Genomic DNA, 9,913 nt, shown 5'->3' with positions numbered 1-9,913 from the left:
TTATATTTTACGTTTATTATGCAAATAAAATTAATAAAGAGGCGTAAAGAATAAATAGGTTCAAAAGTTTAATTTGATAAACTCCAATTAATACATTTATATTGTAAGTACCAGACAGGTTTTGCTCCCTTTTTTAGGCATCATAGGCCTGCATATGCCAATGGAAGGTGACTTTAATATTCTTGACTGTGAAAATCACCTCTATTTTTCTTGTTTTTTTCCACTGGTTTACAAAACCCCTGCTTCATACATTCCACATTTTGTACTGTTCGAATGACAATAAGTTGGGACAGAGAATTTTAATGTGACGATTTTGAAGAAGGCACGTTTCCTGCAGTTTGTTTTTAGTTCTTCCTTTCATTAATCAGAGTATTTCATATCAGCCAATTGTAGTGTTGGACTGGCCCACTGGGATACCGGGGAAATCCCTGGTGGGCCCTAATACCTGACAGCTCCCCCCTTCTCAATATGGAATGGGGGCACATATTCCCACACAAAATGTAAGTTCTCACTGGGTTGCAGGACTTGCTTGCCTCTTTGGCTGTTGGATACTTGAGCGTACTTGCGCCCATTTTCAAATCCAAGTGGATCTTATGATACGTCTCCATTTCAATCTGAACATAAGTAAATTCTTCCTAAACAGTATTTGTCATATGTTAATAGACAGAACAGACTGCAGAATATCATCATCATCATCATCATCATCATTTATTTATATAGGGCCAACATATTCCGTAGCGCTTTACAATTGGGGACAAACATAGTAAACTAATAAACAAACTGGGTAAAACAGACAAAGAGTTGAGAAGGCCCTGCTCGCAAGCTTACAATCTATTGGACAATGGGAGTTTGACACATGAGGTTAAGTCTACATTTGCAGTCGGCCCAGCCAGACTGCAAAGGTAAAAGTGACTCATAAGCTAAATAATCCTGTCACACAACAATGTTGGTCAAGGGGTAATTGTATAACAGGTGGTAATAGGTTAGTGTAGTGAGGATGGGGTAGGATCAGCGCTCCCTATGTAATAGTCTGTAACAGCTGCCACTCGGGAAGGGGATTGGGGGCGGGAAAGAATGCAGATGGGACAGGGTAAATTGATGGGTAAAGGGTAGCTCAACCCTATTAGACAATTCAAATGGTGGTTCCCTGGGTGCTTATGGAATATAATTGGCTATTAAGCATAATCATAAGTAATGAACATTTATTAATACACACATATATACGAGTTGCAACTCAATGAGAATCAAACATTGATTGTTAACATGGCTCACAGAGTTTGTTAATAGCATAAAGAACAACCATGGTTGTTAGGTATAATTTTCTGTGGATATCAGCATTCTCTAAAAAGTGATACGATAAATGAAAAGTTAATGTAAATATAATGATCACACGTTGCCAATCCTTGTAAGGCTAAAGCTAAGTTTAAGGTTAAGAGGGTGGTTGAGGAATATTATAAGCTTGTCTGAAGAGGTGGGTTTTCAGAGAACGCTTGAAAGCTTGTAGACTAGAGGAAAGTCTTATTGTGCAAAGGGAGAGAATTCCATAGATTGGGTGCAGCCCGGAACAAGTCCTGTAACCGGGAATGGGAGGATGCAATGAGTGTGGATGAGAGACGCAGATCTTGTGCAGAACGGAGTTGCCGAGTTGGGAGATATTTTGTGACAAGAGAGAAGATGTATGTTGGTGCAGCTTTGTTGATGGCCTTCTAGGTTACTAAGAGTATTTTATATTGGATTTGTTAGAAAACAGGCAACCAGTGTGGAGACATATAAAGTGATTCAGCAGAGGAATAACGATTTGCAAGGAAAATCAATCTTGCCGCAGCGTGCAAAATAGATTGTAGGAGTTTGAGTCTGTTTTTGGGAAGGCCAGTAAGGAGGGAATTGCAATAGTCAATGCGGGAGATGATAAGTGCATGAATTAAGGTTTTTGCAGTGTCTTGTGTGAGATATGTGAGAATTCTGGAAATGTTTTTGAGATGTATGTAACATGATTTAGATATAAAGTCAATGTGGGGAACAAAGGATAGGTGTGAGTCAAGGATTACACCTAGGCAGCAAGCTTGTGGGGTGGGATTTATGGTCATGTTATCAACAGAGATAGAAATGTCAGGTATGCTCTTGTTGGTGGGTGGGAATATTATTAACTCTGTTTTAGAAAGACTAAGTTGGAGTTGGCGAGAGGACATCCAAGATGAAATGGCAGAAAGACAGTCAGTTACAAGGGACAACACAGATGTCGAGAGATCAGGAGAGGTTAGATAAATTTGGATATCATCCGCATAGAGATGATACTGAAATCCAACGGAACTTATTAGATTTCCAAGAGAAGCGGTATAGATAGAGAACAGCAGAGGACCTAGCACTGAGCCTTGCGGTACTCCAACTGATAAAGAAAGAGGAGCAGAGGTGGCCCCAGAGAAATTAACAGTGAAAAAGCGATTAGAAAGGTAGGATGAGAACCAGGATAGAACAGTGTCTTGAAGCCCTAGGGATTGCAGCGTTTGTATGAGAAGAGAGTGGTCAACGGTGTCAAATGCAGCCGAGAGATCCAGAATATGCACATGCATGTGTGAAATATCAAGTTCCATCAGAAAGCATGCAAACATTATTTTATAAAATATGTTACAATCTTAAATAACTAGTTTTATTTATATATCCTGTGTTGCATTGTTCTAGCCGATTGCTGTGCTTTTGGATTACACTACTGTGCAGTTTACTAATAAAATGCTTTCCACAAAAACCTGCTTAGCTTATGTATAATTGAATTGTTGCTTAGTCAGCTCTGTAAAAGTATGTAATGGAAAACTTCGATCACGGAAAATAAATCTATGCCTCGACTTCTACACCAATTACATTTATTTTAAATATAATTTTTTTGTAGTTCTACTTTTTTATGGAAATTCTCTACCGTCTCTTTCTAAGAAACTGAGGCCCTAAACTACTAGAAAGGTAAATTAACAACAATGTAATAGTACAAGTAGACGAACATTAAGAGAATGTACATGTCATGAAATAACCTCTGTATTGGGAGATAATTAATTCTGAAGTTGAGCTACTTTTTGTGAATGAATTAATCAAATGTATGGTTATCAATTCATTGCTTTGGTAAAGGACACCAATTTCTAGATGAAAGTGGGCACTATCTTTCTAGTACATAGCTGCTCAGAACTTCAGTTGAGGGCCAAATTCATCAAAGAACACATACTGGGCCTGAGTCATTAAGGAGAACAAAGCAAAAGGAGTATCTTTGCACCTTGGCAAATCCATGTTGCATTGGAGTAGAGGTAAATTTAAAATGTGAGGACATATTTATAGTATGGGTAAGGCATGTCCTATATCAGCTTTAAATTTCAATGTATTTGTTTGCATCATGCCAAAAAAGGCAGTATTTTCTTTATGTGCAAATTAATCAATTAATCTGCACCCCTTGCATTGTAACATGGTTTGTCCAGGATCAAATGTAATCCTTTTTTGTCATCAAGCAACCTGAATTTAGTATTTAGTATTTTGGCTTTGCACACTCCCGAATTCATCAAGGCACAGATCTCAAGATATACTATATGGACAAAAGTATTTGGCCACACCTGTTAATTATTGAATTGAGGTGTTTCAATCAAACCCGTTGCCAGAGGTGTATAAAATCAAGCACCCAGCCATGGAGTCTCCATTTGCAAACATTTGTGATACAAAATGGTTTGTTCTGAAGAGTTCAGTGACTTCAAGTGAGGTATATTGCACATTCAACTGTAAGTGATATTATTAGAAAGTGGAAGGGTTTAGGAACAACAGCAACAAAACGGAAGACATTGTTAAATCACAAAGCGGGGTCAACAACTGATAAGGCACATAGGGCCTGACTCTTTGAGAGCAAGGCTGTTAAAGGGTTTCTATGGTGTTTATGGGGTTTTAATCTCCCTAATATTCTGGCAAATATATGGATGACCATTTAATGACGTTATTTATGACTATTACCATTGATCAACTCCTTGTAATTCTGATTTAACCTAAGAAATATAATTCTTATTTCCCCTTAATTCCACAGGATCAATATTCATATAATAACTTTTGCTCATATCTTCAAGAATAACCGCACACAAGATATATTTTTATTTAAAACGTGTTGTATTATTAACATTTTAATTGTAAAACTTATGCATATATTATAAAACAGTAAACAGTGTATTCATGCAAACTCAGCAGATTTCACATATACAGACCACCATTCCATTAAACTTAGTTTCCAACAGCAGTCTCTGCATGTCCTTTCCGGGTCAAAGCAGGATAACAAGAGAGAGCTCTGCTAGAGAAAATGTTCACTTACAAGTGGGTGGAGCTTACCTTTCCACAGGAAGTGCTCTCAGCATGTAGCCTGCTTCAAAAGCAGAGACCTGATTTTCTCAGGTTTCCACAAGTACCCTAGTAACAGGTGGGGGAAGGGAATGTATGTGCAAAGTCACTGTCCTCATTCAACTATGGCTGAATTCTGTTCTTATGCTATAAAATGAAATATAAAATAATAGATATTTATATACTCTTCAAAGGCAAAAAAAAAGGAGTTACATGGTAGTCCTGGGATTACCATGTTACAATGCACGGTATGCAAATTAGTTTATTATTTTGCACATAAGGAAAATACTGTGTTTTTTCATGTAGCACACAAATACTCTATTTTAACATTGAAACTTAAAGTTGATCTAGGACATGCCCTAATCCAACTATAAATCTGTCTCCACATTTTAAATTTACCTTCCCCTCCAATGCAGCATGAATTTTGCCCAGGTGCAAAGTTACTTCTTTTTTATGCTTTGCTTTCCTTAATGACTCAGGCCCATAGTGCCCAAAAGTCACCAATGCTCTGCCTATTCCATAGTTGAAGAGTTCAGAACTTTCACTGGCATTAACGTGAGCACAAAAACTGTGCAGCGGGAGCTTAATGGAATGGGTTTCCATGGCCAAGCAGCTGCATGCAAGCCTCACATCACCAAGACTAATGCCAAGCATCAGATGAAGTGGTGTAAAGCACACCGACACTGGACTCTGGAGCAATGGAAATGTGTTCTGTGCAGTGATTAATCATGCTTATCTGTAATGCAATCAGATGAGCGAGTCTTGGTTTGGCAGATGCCGGGAGAATGCTACCTGCCAATTGTGGGGAGGGATAATGGTATGGAGCTGTTTTTTCAGGGTTTGGGCTAGGCCTATTATCACCAGTGAATAGCAATATTAATGCTTCAGCATACCAAGTCATTTTGGACAATGCTATGCTTCCATTCTTGTAGCAGCAGTTTGGGGAAGGCCCTTTTCTATTTCAACATGACTGTGCCCCAGTGCACAAAGCAAGGACTACAAAGACATGGTTTGATGAGTTCGGTGTGAAAGAACTTGACTGGCCCACACAAAGCTCTAACCTCAACCCCATCAAACACCTTTCGGATAAACTGGAATGGAGATTGCGAGCCAGGCCTTCTTGTCCAACATCAGTACCTGACCTCATATATGCTCTCCAGAATAAATGGGCATAAATTCCCACAGAAACACTCCATCATCTTGTGGAAAGCATTCCAAGAAGAGTTGAAGCTGTTATTGCTGCAATAGGGGGACCAACTCCATATTAAAGTACATGTATTTGAATACAACGTCCTTACAGTCCCTGTTTGTGTAATGGTCAAGTGTCTGAATACCTTTGCCAATATAGTATACATATGATGTTGAAATTGGGTGTAGGTCTACTGTGCTCTACCACACAAGATGCACCAATACCTATGTGGATTAAAAATTTGCAAAAGAATGCACAGGAAAAATGATTAAACTGTTTTTTAAACTGTTCTAATGATAAAATACTTTCTAAAAAAGTGTTTTTTATTTTTTTTTCATGAAATACATTTATTAGGATATTCTCAATGTCTACTGAGCATAAAATACATTTTTACAGTTTATCCTCATTGCAAATACATGTTATGGTATGCATACAAGACTGTCATCATTACTGATCAGGACTTATTTAACTGTGCGGATGGTCAGCACCCCAGAAGTAGTGTAAGGAAGAATTCTACAGTCCTAGTCATATGGTAGAGAGACAAAGGTCCCCCCAATTGTGTTAGAATGAAACAAGGGACACAGCATTAAAACTACATAAACTCATGGGTTTATTCTGTTTGCTTTAGGTTTTACCACTGAAGCAGAAAAGTAGCAGTAGTGTAGGAAAGTAATACCACGAGACCTTCAGAATGCAATGTTTTTCAATATGTCACAAAATGAATAAAATGTCACAAAATAAATAACATTTTAGGAATCTTGTTTCAACAATATCAGTAAAGTGCAAACATAAACCACTACGACACATATCACTGAATAAATATATCTCAACTTGAAGTTAAGCACTGTGCTTCAGTGAAATGAGTTTCATTGGATAAATACTTTTGAGAAGTAACTAATTGCTAACAAGTTATTTAGGCCATTATACTAAATGCTGCTACAGCAGATCATCTAGACAAATCAATCAAAGTAGACTTTATTGCAATTATACAACACTTATCACACAATATCAGTAGAGATGCAACAAGGATTGATTCAGTTTCATCAGATTAGATGTTTTAGCAGAAATGTTTGTAGATTAGGGTCACTCCATAATAGACATAACTAATGGGGGTAAATTGTAATCCACAGGTTAAAGCAAAGTTTCACCTGGACACATGAAGCATATTTACTTGTATAAGATTTCATCTTGTACAAGTAAATCGATCTCTCCCAGCAACTGCAGAGTTAAACAACTTGCAATTCTCTCCTCAGCAACCATTTTAGGCAGTTTCACAATAGGCAGTTTCACAATAGAATAAAAATTTGTAGATTAGGGTCACTCCATAATAGACATAACTAATGGGGGTAAATTGTAATCCACAGGTTAAAGCAAAGTTTCACCTGGACACATGAAGCATATTTACTTGTATAAGATTTCATCTTGTACAAGTAAATCGATCTCTCCCAGCAACTGCAGAGTTAAACAACTTGCAATTCTCTCCTCAGCAACCATTTTAGGCAGTTTCACAATAGAATAAAAATTCTGATGCAATATAGACAGACTCTTGTGACAAATGATATCTCTCTATGTCCCTTGCACACTGCATCAATTTGCAGATAAACATTACAGCAGATTTGGATAGAATAAACACTTTCTTCAGATAGCACTATAACACCTCTCATTAGCAATATTACAAATTGCGGTCAGAGGTTTCAATAACGCAGCTTGATGTCTCATGTTTCACATTAAACCTTTTGTTCCGTTTGGATCTCTTCGACCCAAAATAAAATTCATTTTGGTGTCTGTTCATTATTTATAACTATGATTTCCATATGTTATGACTTTTATTTTTTATTGCAGATATTTGTTATGATTAAAAATATTTTTTTTTTCATTTTACAGGTTATGAGTAGTCAGTACTAATTTACCGTTTCAGTCAATATGACCCAACATGAATATTATACCAGTAAGTGACCATATATGTTTCAAAACTCATTATTTCAACAATAAAAACTCAAAAAAATATGATTACACTGTCAGTTCATTGTTTTACATTTGCAGTATATCAGTATGTCACGTACTCACACAGCTTTACAAATTTGAACAAGTCCACATGTTAAGCAGGATATTTGCGCAAACTGCAAGTGTCTGCATGTCTGTTCTTATTTCTCCCTTTTGGCTATAAATGCTTGGTTTGGAGTGACTCCTATTCAGTTTGATATTGATCTGTGTACACTCAATATCCAGAAAATCATACATGTGATGAAATTGAAGGTCATGATTCCAAAAATGAGGATGACATTGTAGATCAACCTGTTGCTACAACTTCATATGTTCTTTCCAAGGATGGTCAAATAAAATGATAACTCGATCCTCTTCTCTAAAGCCAATGTTATCAAGAATACTCCTGGTGTAACAATATGCAATATAATAAATAATTGATATTGAAAGTGCATTCAATGTTATATTTAGCTTTATCAAAAATGATATACTAAAATACACAAGTATTGAAGGACACTGTATTTATGGCGAAAAGCGGTAACATTTGGGCAGTGTTATGTTTCAGGCTTACGTTGGACTATTATTATTGGATGGAGTAAATAAATCAGCAAAAATCTTGTGGAATAATGAAACTGTTAGCAATATATTCTGACAACCATGTCACTTGACACCTTCTGTAAAAATATGTGAGCATTTGTTTTGATGACAAATCTAGCCATCATGAAAGAAGGTGCACAGAGAAACTTGCTGATGTAAGAGAAATCTAGGAAAAATGGGCCAAACTTCTTCCAAAATTATATAACCCATTTGAAAATGTGTCCATATATGTACAATTATTTGAATTTCGAGGGTGCTGCCCTTTCAAACAATGCATTCCTTCCAAGTGACCGAAATATGGTGTAAAAATTTGGACTAATTTGGTTACTAAAACATCATACATTCTGAAGTCGCAAGTTTATACTGGAAAAGAACCAGGAGCAGGACTGGACAAAAACAAGGAATGAGAGTTATGGCAGACCTCACAAGGAAACTAAGAGGGCACAGCTACAACCTACTCACCACATACAATCTAGCACAACTTTTGATCAAACGAAACAAAACCTTATTTGGTACTATAAGAAAAAATAAACCGGACCTACCTTGGCAAATCACAAATAAGCAGTTACAGATGTCATCTCTTTATTTAACTGGAAACATAAAGGTAGTGAATTATTTAAAAAAAATATAAGAATGCCATTTTGAGCACATTACATAATGGCAAAGGAGTTACTGATAGGCCAGAGTTACTGATAGGCCAGAGTTACTGATAGGCCAGAGTTACTGATAGGCCAGAGTTACTGATAGGCCAGAGTTACTGATAGGCCAGAGTTACTGATAGGCCAGAGTTACTGATAGGCCAGAGTTACTGATAGGCCAGAGTTACTGATAGGCCAGAGTTACTGATAGGCCAGAGTTACTGATAGGCCAGAGTTACTGATAGGCCAGAGTTACTGATAGGCCAGAGTTACTGATAGGCCAGAGTTACTGATAGGCCAGAGTTACTGATAGGCCAGAGTTACTGATAGGCCAGAGTTACTGATAGGCCAGAGTTACTGATAGGCCAGAGTTACTGATAGGCCAGAGTTACTGATAGGCCTTTGGACTATATCGTGACAAATGGTGCAAGATCAACTTGTATACATGTACACTTGCAGACAAAAAATTAATCAATGGCCAATGAGAATATTTTATAATATCATTGATGTAACAGCATGCAATGCCTTTGTCCTGTGGACTTCTATAAAACCCAACTGGAAAGATAAGGCACGTGCCAAGAAGAAAATATTTTTGGAAGAGTTTGGAAAAGCACTCATCAAGTCTCATATTTCCTGAAGGACAGAAGAGTTATGTAAAAGTGTGAAGAACATACATTCAACTACTTATCTTCCTCATCTATAACCTTCTGTGGATAGAGTTACAGCGTTATTTTGTACATAAAAAATTATAATAAAACAGACATTACATGTACCAAGTGCAACAAACATATTTACAAATCTCATGTTACGTATTACTGCCCAAATTGTACAAACTACTAAGTACCTTTATGAAACAATGTTTCCAAAATGTTTGTATTTTGTTTTTAATTTTGCTTCATATTTTTGAAAGAATCATATGTCAATCAGCAGCTGCAAGGACAAACAAAGTCTTGGCATGCATAAAAAGGGGCATAGATGCAAGGGAAGACAGTGTAATTTTGCCACTATAAAAATCGTTGGTAAGATCTCATCTTAAATATGCAGTACAGTTCTGGGCACCACTCTATACAAATATAATTTGGAAATAGAAAGGATTCAGATAAGGGCGACAAAATTGATAAAGGGTATGGAGTCATTAAGTTATGAGGAAAGGTTA

Source organism: Mixophyes fleayi, chromosome 7 (assembly GCF_038048845.1).
Source record: "Mixophyes fleayi isolate aMixFle1 chromosome 7, aMixFle1.hap1, whole genome shotgun sequence".
Taxonomy (NCBI): domain Eukaryota; kingdom Metazoa; phylum Chordata; class Amphibia; order Anura; family Limnodynastidae; genus Mixophyes; species Mixophyes fleayi.
Note: the sequence above shows the minus strand (reverse complement) of the source record.